The following is a 13155-nucleotide window of genomic DNA, read 5'->3' on the forward strand; positions in this document are numbered from 1 at the left end:
GAAAAACCTCAGCTTGAGACCCTGGAGAGCCACTGCCAGTCTGAGAAGACAATACTGACTTTGATGGACCAAGGGTCTGATTCAGTATAAGGCAGCTTCGTATGTTCATATGTTCTGCTGCCAGATGCTTTAACTGCAGATTTTGATGACTGAACCTGGGACCTTCTGCATGCCAAGCAGATGCTCTACCATTGAGCTATGGCCCTTCGCCTAAAAATATGAACACTACTCAACACTGGCAGCAGCTCTCCAGGGTCTCCAGCAGAGGTCTTTCACATCACCTTAGCACCTAATCCTTTCAATTGGAGATGCCAGGGATTGAACTTGGGACCTTCTGCAAGCCAAGCAGATACTCTACCACTGAGCCTTGACCCCTCCCCATTTAAAACAAACAGATGCTTTTACATTTTTTCCTACCCCATGACAATAATAATACCTCTTACATACAGCTCTTTCAAGCAGTGAAAATGTTTGCATCCAGTGTAGATGCAAATACACTCAAAATATTGCCCATTTTAAAATTCTGAACAAACAAATAAGAAGATGACCGTAGATTTATACCCCACCCTTCTCTCTGAATCAGAGTGGCTTACAATCTCCTTTGTCTTCTTCCTCCACAACAGACACCCCGTGAGGTGGGTGGGGCTGAGAGAGCTCTCACAGCAGCTGCCCTTTCAAGGACAACTCCTGCAAGAGATATAGCTGACCCAAGGCCATTCCAGCAGCTGCAAGAAGAGGAGTGGGGAATCAAACCCAGTTCTCCAAGACAAGAGTCTAAACATTTAATCACTACGCCAAACTGGCTTTCTTAAAGTAGCACAAACATATGTTGAACCTGAGAGAAAATGCAAGCAGGGTGACCGGTTTTCAAACATGCTGCTTGCAATGATGGCAGAATGGCTTTTTTACATCCATGAGAGGGAGGGGGCAGGTGACTGTGAGCTGGAAAAAGACTGAACTGTGAAGAAGGCTCTTCCTGCCTGTCTGCCTCCTGCTCAAATACAACCTAACCAATGCAATTTTGTATTAAAGTCCCCTCCCCACAAAAGGGGAAAGAATAACAGAACTCCATGTAACATGCTGTATGAGCATTAGTCAATGCAATTGAATAGCCAAGACCCATTCCCCATACTCTGCACTACCTCTACTCCCCCCCCCCCTCAGACACAAGCTACAGAGGCTTCCCTCCCCACCACACACACATACAACGCCACAGTGAAGCCATGTCACCATGCCCTGCATCTTCCAGCTCCATGCAAGCACACTGCTCCCATGGTGACATATCCTAGGAAATTGGATGGTTCTAATTAATGACTCATTAGACTGACACTGACATTGTACCTTATCCTAATTTATTAATATCAATCTCAGGCCTTCCATCTAATGCAGTAGTGACAATAAAAGATATGCCGCATTTTAAAGGGGCCGCAGCCACTTTGGAGTAAATGCCCCAGGACTTTGCAGGCCAGTTTTTGTGCTGCTATGCTGTGGACACAGGGCATGCAAAGATCAACCAACATGCCACATCCTGTCATTCTCCCCACCACCACCCACACACACTGGCCATTTCTTTTGCCAACTTGTGTGCCAACCTCCAGGTGGGTACATATATTGAAAAAGACACATTGGAATAAAGAATTTATAATCCATTAACTAAATACTCCAGTTCTATTACTGTACAATAGTCAAGAACAACACAAAAAAGGCAATATAATAGCAATAAAGGCTTGCATAATTCATGGAGGTATCATTCACAAAAGTGCAGAATACAGTCAAACAACGATGGGAATCAAATGGACAAAATCAGATGTAGACATATACAGAAAAGTGCTTTGTGGATTAAAGCAGGGGTGTCAAACATGCGGCCCTAGAGCCAGATCAGGCCCCCATAGGGCTCCTATTAGGCCTATGAGCAACTCACTGTCATCTATTTCCTTCTCTCTCTCTTGCTTCCTTATGCATCATGGCTTGCTTTACCAGGCTTGCTCTATCACACAGGAGTTACAGAGCAAAGCCTCTATTTTCTCCATTGGTTGACCAGCCTATGAAGCAACTTCTGTACAAAAGCTCACAATGCCCAGCCATTTCATGTGTTACCCTGGGTCTTAGGCTCAAAGCATTGACCATGAGATTTCTGTAATGAATGTCAATAAATCAAAAGTAGGATTGCAACTTACGGATATGCATCTGAACAACACCTGAACAGCATACTCAAGACTGCTGCAGCACAGGCATTGTCTCCTGGTTTTGATGCGATGATTCACAGCAAGAAATGTCAGTAACCAGAAACGGTTAAATAAAATCTTGTAAAAGTGCTAATTTTTAAAGCATATTTTAAGTTTTTAAAAAAATATTTGGGTTTATCTGTGTCCTTTATAAAGTTTATATCTCTGCTACCTGGCATTACATTTTATGACACACATGGCCCAGCCTGACAAAGTCTCATTTATGTCAGATCTGGCCCTCATAACAAACGAGTTCAAACCCTGGATTAAAGACTGGTTCCAGATTAAGACAGTTTCAGACTGCAATGCTGAATGTTGATTCTTATCAGCACGCCTGAAGCTGAATTTCTGAAGATGACTTCGAAAAAGATGACATTTCGAAACAAGGTACAACCTAGACTCTCAACAGTGTCAACTCGGGTCTATTCAGCCATAACTTCTAATAACTAATGACATCTATTTGGAGTCATCAACAGATTATAAATTCTTTATTCCACTGTGTCTTTTTCAATATCTCTGCGTACACACTGTGGTCCCTCTTTATAATCAATCTCCAGGTGAGGCCTGAAGATCTTCTGCAATTACAATTGATCTGCAGACGACAGAGGTAAAATCCCTTGGAGAAAATGGCTGCTTTATGAAATGAACACTAAGGCATTCTTGATTGCTGAGGTCTCTCCCGTTCCCAAGCCCCACCTTCCCCAGCTTCCATCCCCCAATCTCCAGGAATTCCCCAAGCCAGACTTGGCAACTCGAGTCTGAAGCAGGCTTCTCTCTGGGTTTTGGGTTCTGTACTATCCATTGCATGGTTCCACATCTGCCAAGGACAGCAGATGTTTTTTATCTTTCTTTTAAGTTGCAAGCCACATTGATCTTTCCATTAAAATGGCACACAGAAAAACTAAGCACCAACACTACCATTTTCAGCCTTGGATCAGGGCCCAAAGGTAGGTTAAGAACATAAGAGAAGCCATGTTGGCCCATCCAGTCCAACACTCTGTGTCACACAGTGGCCAAAAACCCCCAAATGCCATTGGGAGGTCCATAAGAACATAAGAGAAGCCATGTTGGATCAGGCCAATGGCCCATCCAGTCCAACACTCTGTCTCACATAGTGGCCAAAAAACCTGGATGCCATCAGGAGGTCCACCAGTGGGGTCAGGACACTAGAAGTCTTCACACTGTTGTCCCTCCTAAGCACTAAGAATACAGAGCATCACTTGCCCCAGACAGAGAGTTCCAAAAATATGCTGTGGTTAACAAACACTGATGGACCACTGCTCCATATGTCTCCATAGGTTGTGGAGACCACTCTGCTGGGTCCCAATCCGCTAGAGAGCCACCTTGTTGGCTTGCTCCCAGGGTAACTAGTCTAAACCAAGACCCATGACTGCTATAAAAAGCAACCTGTCTGTGTATGCTTTAACGTCCCCCCCACCTCTATTTGTGGGTGTTTTTTAAAAAAGAGTAGCACATTTAATGTCACGCATGAGGAAAGCAGGGAGGATGAGGCAGCCGAGGGAGAGCAAATGCAAGTGGAACTGTAATTACAGAAGGAGCGAGATTTCTCCTCTTTTAACATAAACAAGACTCAATGCAAGGCCCAAGTTTGTGGCAAGTTTTCCCAGCACCAGACACAGCCAGACACTTCCTCCCAGACTCCTTCGCAGTGCAAAATCGATACCTTCCTGCTACATTCAATTTCTTCCTCTCCCTCCCCACTGCCTTAAAACAAAGGAGGAAAAGATTGCATGAAATTAAGAGCTCGTTTTTCATTTTAGGCTGCAAAGGAGTTCGCCAGGAGCCAACTGCTGTGTAGGTTTCAGCTCCAAAGGTTAATGATGGAAAGCCCACGTGGGATACCTTTCCTTGGCCCGTCCAGCAAAATTTCCACCCACCTCCATGCAAGAAGCGCACATTTTGCTTTTTTCCAGAACCTCTCATGCGTCAGGTACTTCCAGAACTCTTGCTCAGACATTTGCATCTGCCCAGCTTACACCACACTGGTGCCAGACATGGGCCTCTTATGTTTTCCCTCTTCTGTTCAGTTAATGAAGGATCCCACTGCTTGATAAGTAGGGCTGCCAACATCCAGGTGGAGCCTGAAGATCTCCTATTATTTCAACTGATCTCCAGACAACCGGGGTCCGTTCCCCTGGACAAAATGAGTGGCTTTGGAAGTGGACTCAATAGCATTGTATCCTGTTGAAAATTCCCTGTTCAAACACAAATTCCTTGCATGGGGCCAATTTGGCTCAGGATTACAGTGCACAGGGAATACCAGTGTGTGTTTTCCTGACCTGAAACAGCTCAGGGTGAGTATTATTTGCCTCACCAGCAAAACCTTCATGTCCTCTGTCAGTATGTATGGAGCTTCTAATAGGGCAAATGACACCCCCCTCGGAGTCGTTACAGGTTGGGAAAACTGTGTACGGAAGGCTGACGGTGGCCCTTTTCAAGACACACTGCGGCTCTGATCTGAATGAGGCCCTGCATTCATGGTTATTCAGTTCCCAGCAACTGATACAGAAGAAAATACAGAAACCAAATGTTCTTTCTCACCAATGCAAGCGTTACATTCACAAGTCAACCAGTGCTGCCAAAAGCTGGAAAGCAGCAGCCCCAACCTAAGAATTTTCCCACCTTGCAATATTCAGTTGCATTGTAAGAGGAGCCCTTTTGCTCCAAAGCTTCATTTCTAATTAAAACTGAGGCCACATCAGCACAGATATATCTATGATGCACTATCGAAGTTAGTATTTACCAGTCTATGCCTGGGATGGACACATTTCTGGGGCCTGAGGGAGTCACATTCAGGGGTGCTTTGGAGTGTTCCGGGTTGAATGCCAGCTCTTCCTGGATCCAACAATGGTGTCCTTCTCAGAGCCTTCGAAACAGGCAGAGATCCAGATGTGACCTTTCCCCACTCTTAACAGCACTCAGCATGTGAGCTGCATAACAGTTCCCCTGAAGCATCAGCCCTGTGTCAGTCACTATAGTCCAGCGGACTTGGGCTCCCAAAATGTTTATAACACCTCACTGAGTTTTGATGGAAGAGTCTGATTGCGGAAACTTCAGAATCTATTCTTGCAAAATGGGGCCATAATTTACAAAAAAAACACAATATCCTGGCTCCAAGTTTGAGCAATCAATCTGGGTAGGAATTTCCAGGTTAGGGGGAACAAAAATCACGTATGCCCCAAAGGCAGGACATGCATAATGGAATAAAATGTAAATGTGACCTTTTGGAGGGAGAGGGAAAAAAGCAATTCAGTGAGTCCAGAAGCACTGCGCATTTGCTTATGCAATACCCCTGACCTTTCCATTTGGCCTCTGATCTATAACCCCCAACCAGCCAACCAAGAACATGCTTACAGGCCATGCATACATGTGCACAGACACACACACACGCACATGCCTATTTAGAAGCTCAGGGGGTGATTTTTTTTGGTATCTTTGGTTTCTAGCCCTTGTCATTGGCCATTCATTTACCAGTCAAGCCAAGGGGAGTAGGACAATCATGGATTTATATCCAAACCAATTTAATCCTTCCACATGAAAATGTTCCTGGGTTGAAACGATGCTGCTGGACTTGCTTCGAAGCAGTGAAACTGTCACAACGTTTTCTACACCTTGGGAAGATTCACACATGCAGGTTCTTCACAACATGCAGCAAAGGCCTGCATGTGTGAATGGATGGATCCAACACTCTAGGCAGAACTTTTCATCCCATCCTCTATCAACAAGGCTCTTCAATGGAGCCAGTTCAGACCTTCACCTTTGGGTCATAAAATGTACAATAAAAAAAATATTTAGTCTGCTGTAGTGGTTAAGTGCACGGACTCTTATCTGGGAGAACCGGGTTTGATTCCTCACTCCTCTGTCTCTTCCCAGTCGGCTGCAGGACAGCTACCAGGGGACAGCCATAATTCAGAGGCACGGCCTTTGCAGAGGTTCTCAATCCTGGGCACCTTCTACTAGAAGGATCTCAAGAAGCAGCAGGGCTGGGACAAAACTTTGCCTAAAATCTTGCAAAGCTGCTGCCAGTCAAAGTCACCACCCACAGCCCAAGATCATCCTTAACAAAGGTGATCTACAAATCTTGGGGGACATTTATAACTTTGAGGGAGGGTAAAATGGAGGACTGTTTGCAAGGTAGCACCATTTCCCAACTTGCTCTGTGAGCTAGCAGAGGAGACTTGCTGCATAGTGCTCACTCCACCCAGAGGATAAGATCTCAGATTTCTCCCTCAGGCCTTTAAAAAGTCATATGGAGCAAATAAGAATCAAATAGTGTTCTAAGAACAGGCTGCTAGCCGTCCAGCACCGGACACTCCTTGAACGTATTCCTGAAATCTCTGGGAAGCGCGTGTGTGTGTAGTCATATAAATTTGTCTTGTCTGGAGTGCCATTTTTACATTTTACTTTTGGTTTGGGGAGCCATTCTGATGATAATGTTGAGTACTTGGTGGACAGTAGTATATTAAAGTTGAAGAATCCCTGGCTTACAGAAACTAACGGTAAGGGCCAAAACATACCTGCCAGCCACCACAGATCTCCAGCAGTCAGTAGAAAGCAAATTGTGAACCCAGCCGCAATTACAACTGGGGCCATGTGAGAAGGAAAGAGGAGATTTAATCCTTCACTTGTTATTGAGCCAGTTTGGTGTAATGGTTAACTGTGCAGACTCTTATCTGGGAGAACCGGGTTTGATTCCCCACTCCTCCACTTGCAGCTGCTGGAATGGCATTGGGTTAGCCATAGCTCTGGCAGGAGTTGTCCTTGAAAGGGCAGCTGCTGTGAGAGCTCTCTCAGCCTCACAGGGCATCTGTTGTGGAGGAGGAAGGTAAAGGAGAGGAGATTGTGAGCCACTCTGAGAGTCAGAGTGCAGGGCGGGGTATAAATCCAATATCATCATCATCATCTTCTTCTTCTTCTTGAAACCAAGCAGGACTTGAAGAGTTAAAGCCTCTCTTCCTCACACACGAAACAATACAATTTTCTTCTCCTTTTCCTTCTTTCAACATTTATACCCTGCTTATACCCCCAATGGGGAACCGAAGCTGCTTACAGCATAATTCTCCCCTCCTCTTTTTATCGTAAGAGCTGTCCTGAGGTAGATCAGACTGAGAAAGAGTGACTGGCCCAGAGAGCTTCATGGCAGGATGGGAATTTGAATCTGGGTGTCCCAGATCCTAGTCCAAAACTCCAACCGCTACACCCAACTGGCTTGTGTATATTTCATATATTACACTGGTAGTTTTGAAATCTTTCCAAGGACTTCCTGCAAAGGATCAAATGCCATAAGGGATTACTATGATCCAGCCACCTGGAGAAAGCCTGTTTCTACAATACTGCATGCGAGAACACAGCTGGAGAGTAGAGAGCACTCTAGCTTAGTTACTGTGGGGCAATACTCCCGCTAAGCTGTGGAGTCTTGTGAGCAAAAAATTCTGCTTTGTGAGCTATTTGCATAAAAGTTGTGAGCTACTGTACAAATTAGTTTGCTCTGGGGTCATTTTTTCTGAGCGAAGGCAAAAACGTGTGAGCCAGAGGCCAAAAAAAACCTGTGAGCCAGCTCACACTAACTCAGAGGGAACATTGCTGGGGGGCCTTCAAGGGGGGTTGCCAGTCCTCAAAAAGGCTTCCAGGCCAGACCAGTTTGCTGAAAAGCAGCTGCTGCCAAAACAGCCAAAAGCCAAACAAAGCCAAGAAGCCAGAGGCAGCTACATTAGACCTGTGCCATTGCTTCATCTTTACGTAGCTGTAGATTTGCTGCTGTCTCCACTTAAAAAGAAGAAAGCTAGAAAGATTTACCTTGAAATCCCAGAACTGGCTACTACACTGAGCACAGAGTGTGTGGAACCTGTGACCTCACACAAATAACTCTGGAAGGTGAGATGCATGGGCAACAAAAGTCAGCAAAGAGAGGGGAAAGCCCTGGATGCAATTCAACACAGAAATAAGGGTGCTTACAGGACAATTCAAAGCAAAGTTGCATCCTTGCAAGCCCCACGGAGCCAGTGGGGTTGGGAAGGGAATGACTCTGCTTTGGACTTCTCTGCTAGGCTGTTAAACATGAGTGATCTGCTCTGCCTCAGCCTCCTTACTGTTGCACTGTCTTTGGGAGCATCCTGCTGTCCTTTATTTGTCCTGGGTTGGATCCAACCAACTTTTCCACTAATAAAAAAAGGGAGGAAGAGTCCCCTCTGACCACCCAGAAAAGGCTATGCTGAGGGTCATGGGACCTGCAAGGGCAAAAGCCATGCAAGGCAGGAGCCCTAGTAAAGAGTGGAGGTGAGCAAGACGGAGCAGAAAAGCGGGTGGGGTCCACCTCACTTCCTGTGCTTCCCCCCCTGCTGGGCTGAAATGGTTCCCAAATCTGGTTTGGTATGATCTTTTTGGAAAAATTGCTGTCAAAGCCCCTGTGAGCAGGGAGGTGCATATCCGCTGCATGTTGGTGCCATTCTTGCCACAACTCCTATGGCAAAATGCAGATGTGAAACTTCACACACATGCTGAAACCTTCTAGAGCTAATCTTCACTGCAGTCATACTGCAGAGCCCGCCTGGATGTAAGGGATGCTTAGCAATGCAGTGGTCACAGCTCCACTCCTCACCAGGGCTGCTCCTCCCAGTCCTTCTTGCCTACAGTGAAACAGGAGATCACCCCAGCAACATCCATCAGGATACACCATTCTTGGGAGCACTCTCCCATTTCCCAGGGGGAGAGTGCCTGGGAAAAGCAGCAAAACACAGCCAACTTATCTTTTCTTTGCTGCTACCAGCTACTTCTCCAACAGAGAAGCAGCAGCAGAAAAAGAGGAGGAAGAGGAAGAAGAAGTGGAGAAGGAGAAAGAGGAAGATTAAGAGGAAGAAGAAGAGGAGGAAAAGGTAGAAGAGAAGGAGGAAGAGGAAGAAGAGAAGGAGGAAGAGAAAGATTAAGAGGAAGAAGAAGAGTTGGTCTTTATACCTTGCTTTTCCCTACCCCAATGGAGTCTCAGAACAGCTTACAGTCACCTTCCCTTCCTCTCCTCACAACAGACACTCTGTGAGGTAGGAGGGGCTGAGAGAGCTCTGAGAGAACTGTGACTGACCCAAGGTCACCCCGCTGGCTTCATGTGGAGGAGGAGTGGGGAATCAAACCTGGTTCTCCAAATTAGTCCACTGCTCTTAACCACAACACCACACTGGCAGGAGAAGGGTCTGGCACTTCCCATTAGTAGTGGACAACCTGAAGGACTACAGGGAGTTGCATACCCAACTTTGCCCATCTCTTACACCAGCCCTGCAGAACTAGTGGGAGAGCTCCCAACACGGCCATGGTCATCTACCAGTAAATATACAAGCAAACACTGACTGGCAAATGGCTACCAGCAGCCTGAGCGTCCTCAAGCTAACTTTGAGGCAAGCGTAGCCTCCCTCTTCGCTGCTAAACCTCACAATTGTTGAGAGAACTTTGTTACCTCACAGCGCCCTCTGCTGCTCACAAGCCACAAATGAATGTGGCAGACAGAGGAAGAGCCATCCGGATGGGTGTTTTTCTGCCCCCGTCCAAAGCAGCATAGTGTTGTTTGTTAAGTTTTCCCAGAATGTTTTAAAACTGATCTTACAGCTGATGGAGAAAGGGTTAACCTGCCTTGAGCACCCCCTGGGCACCGACTGTGACACTGACTTTTGCTACAGGCATCCATCTTGCAGGTGGTAGCACTCCAAACCTAAACTCTGAGAATTTGAGTTCCTTTGCCCACAGAACCATCCCTGCCTTGACAAAACGGACTGGGGAAGATCTCTGCATGAGGATGAGATTGTTCAGCTGGGAAACCACAAGAAATTGTGGCTGCATTCTTGACATGGTAGAATGAAGCCACTGAGGAACTACAACTGGTGGTATTTTTATCACCTTTTAACCTGCCCCTCCTCCAGAGAGCTGCACAGTTCGCCTCACCTCCATTAGATGCTCGCAACCATCCTGTAAGGTAGTGCAGGCTGAAACAGGGCCGGAAGCCCACTGTCAAGGACAAGTGGGGGTCTGAACTCGGATCTCTGCGGTCCAAGTCTGACCACTTTTATTACTGCCCTTTAGGAAAAGAGTCAGGTTTGCTTATCTAAGCAACAAATTTAAACAAGGGTTCTAGAAAGTCCTAGGTTCCAGAATGTTAATATGAGGAAATGATAAGGCTGCGTCTGGACTGTACCAGTTACCTGCTGGGTGTAGCGTTACCAGCTCTCCATTGGGAAATACCTGGAGATCTTAGAGGCGAGCTTGAGGAGGAAAAGAACCTCAGCCGGGTAAAAGGCCTTAGAGTCCACCCTCCAAACCAGCCATTTTCTCCAGGGGAACTGATCTCTGTAGTCTGGAGATCTACAGACTACAGAACTGTAATAGTGGAAGGACCTCCAAGCTGGAGGTTGACAATGCTACATCTGTACCCAAGACACATATGGGAAAGCAACTCCCAACAAAACAAAACAAAACGCTCACTGCACACAGAAAAACCTCACAAGTCAGGGAGAAGGAGAGGCCAGACTACTTCACGCTGACATTTCATTTTCTGCATCTAGGGATGTGTTGTTGTCTGGAATGGCATCCAGTCCTGTACATCCCCTCCTGCAGTCAGAAGCGGCACAACCCAAACACAAGCTTCCTTCTCAAGAGGAATCAGACATGGAGGGGTCTGGGGCTGTGGGGGGTGCTTTTATCACTGCAGGTGCCCTACTAATGTGGCAATCCTTTTTTTTGTTGTTGTTGTTTTGCAGGGCTTACCCAGTGGGTCTTCCCTCCTTTTTAATTGTTGCAACAGCACTGCATTCCTAGTGTTTCAGTTTCTACCCCCCACTGTTATAGAGCCACTTTTTAAAAAGTCAACAGGCCAGTGTGAGCTATTTGAGAAGCCTTTGCCTCTGCTGAGGTATCCATAGCTGTTTTGCTTTAAGAGCAAATCAACAAGGGGATCGGCTCACGGCAAAAGACAGTGAGGGAGAGCAGAGAGGGGTATACTGAGCAAACCCCAAGATTCACATAATCCATGAAGCGCAATCAAAGTTAAATCGATTAAAGAAGTGTCCGTCAATCAGCCCTTTGCATTTATTGGGAAGAATATCAGGATCCAATTCCCACCTTTAGGGCTTGCAACTCTGGATTGAGAAATTCCTGGAGATTTTGGGGTGAACCCTGGGGCTGGGAGTGACCTCAGTGGGGTACGACACCGTAAATCAAGATGGGTAGCCATTTTGGTCTGACTGTAGCTGCAGAAAAGAGCAAGAGTTCAGTAGCCCCTTAAAAGACTTTTAAGGCCTTGAGCAGTCTGGGGCCAATGTATCTAAGGGACCACCTCCTCCACTATGTCCCTGGAAGGGCGTTACACTCCATTGGTCAAAATCACTGCTGGTGATTCCTGGCCCGAAAGAGATCCGGCTGTTCTCAACAAGTGCCATGACTTTTTCAGTCCTGGTCCCGACTTGGTGGAACGTGCTGCCGGAAGACATCAGGGCCCTGCGGGATCTTTTACAGTTCCTGCCTGTGAGGCAGAGATGTTCCACCAAGCCTTTGCATGAGGACAGTGACGGTTGCTGTGCTGGCACCTTTTTCTCTCCACCCCCTCTTGGGGGGATCCCCCCACCTCTGATGTGATGGAATGACTGAATAAGAGCACTTCAAAGACGCCATCAGAGTTTGTAATTTTTTTAATGTAACTGATTTTATATATATGTATTTTTTAACATTGTACATTGCCCTGAGCCTGGCGCTAGCTGGGATAGGGTGATTCATCAAATATAATAAATAATAATAATAAAGACTAACAAAATTTGTGGCAGGGAACGAGCTTTCGTGAGTCACTGCTCAGAAGAAGTGAGCAGTGACTCATGAAAGCTAATACCCTGCCACAAATTTTGTCAGCCTTTAGGCTACTGGATTCTTGCTTTTTTCTAATGCCATAAAGTCCATGCTTAAAAGCAGCCATTTTCTCAAGGGGAACAGATTTCTGTGGTCTGGAGCCAGTTGAAATTCCAGGAAATCTACAGGTCCCACCTGGAATGTCGCAACCCTTCCTGCCTTCCAAAAAGCTGTTAGGTGTCTGCCTGTTTCTCATTACATCATAATAAAGAAGACTAGAAATCTGAAATACTCAAGAAGTCAGGCTGATGCTGAGGCCTCGTGGGTACAGCTCAGGGGAGAATTCTGGTCGCCACTGCTCCTGCCCAAATTTGCCTTCACCTCCTCTGTCCTCAGTTTCATCTTGTCCTGTCTCATGAAACTCCCCCTTTTTAGCCACCTGAGTGGAGTTGGCACCAACCTGAGACTGAATGCAGGAAAGGCGAAAGATCCTTCTTGCCAGGATGGGAGAGAGAAAACATTAACTGAAGATGCTACTGAAATGGAACCACGTGGGGTTGAACAGAAAAAACAGTGAGGCTAGAAAGACTCCAGACCGGGTCCAAGAAAGAATTATGTTCAAGGCTCCCCTGTAGACAGAGCCCCTGATCTATCTGGAAGAGGGAGCATGCTAAGAATTCTCCTAAATTCTCTTTGAAAGAGCCACAATCAGCTTCCTGCCACAAACTATGGCACTAGCCACTGGTGTGTGTGTGTATTGCTTTGCAACAGATTAGACAAATTCACAGATTGGCAACATTTTGACCTGTGATAGTTACATGGAACTTCCATGTTCAGAAGCAGTATACCTCTAAATACGAGTTTGGGGGTGGAATCTATTTTTGTTTACTTTCCTGTACTATCTGGTGGGCTTCTGGCGGATGGACCTTTAGTCAGATCCAGCAGGGCTTCTGTTGTTACAGCCCCATGGAATTCAGGTTTCTGCAAGTCTCTTACAACTGTGAAGATCTAAGTTAAAAAAGAATTAACTCTGAAATTGTATAGCCTGCTGAGGAATGTACTGAAATCTGCCATTCATTTATGTAGCACTATT

At 46.1% G+C, this 13155-nt stretch overlaps 1 protein-coding gene across 2 annotated transcripts in view; it reads right to left on the reverse strand.

Annotated features, from left to right (window-relative positions):
• Positions 1-13155, reverse strand: part of KSR2 (kinase suppressor of ras 2) — a 306003-nt gene that overhangs the window by 219902 nt on the left and 72946 nt on the right. The gene's annotated exons all lie outside the window — the stretch shown is intronic.

Source organism: Heteronotia binoei, chromosome 11, assembly GCF_032191835.1.
Source record: "Heteronotia binoei isolate CCM8104 ecotype False Entrance Well chromosome 11, APGP_CSIRO_Hbin_v1, whole genome shotgun sequence".
Lineage (NCBI taxonomy): Eukaryota > Metazoa > Chordata > Lepidosauria > Squamata > Gekkonidae > Heteronotia > Heteronotia binoei.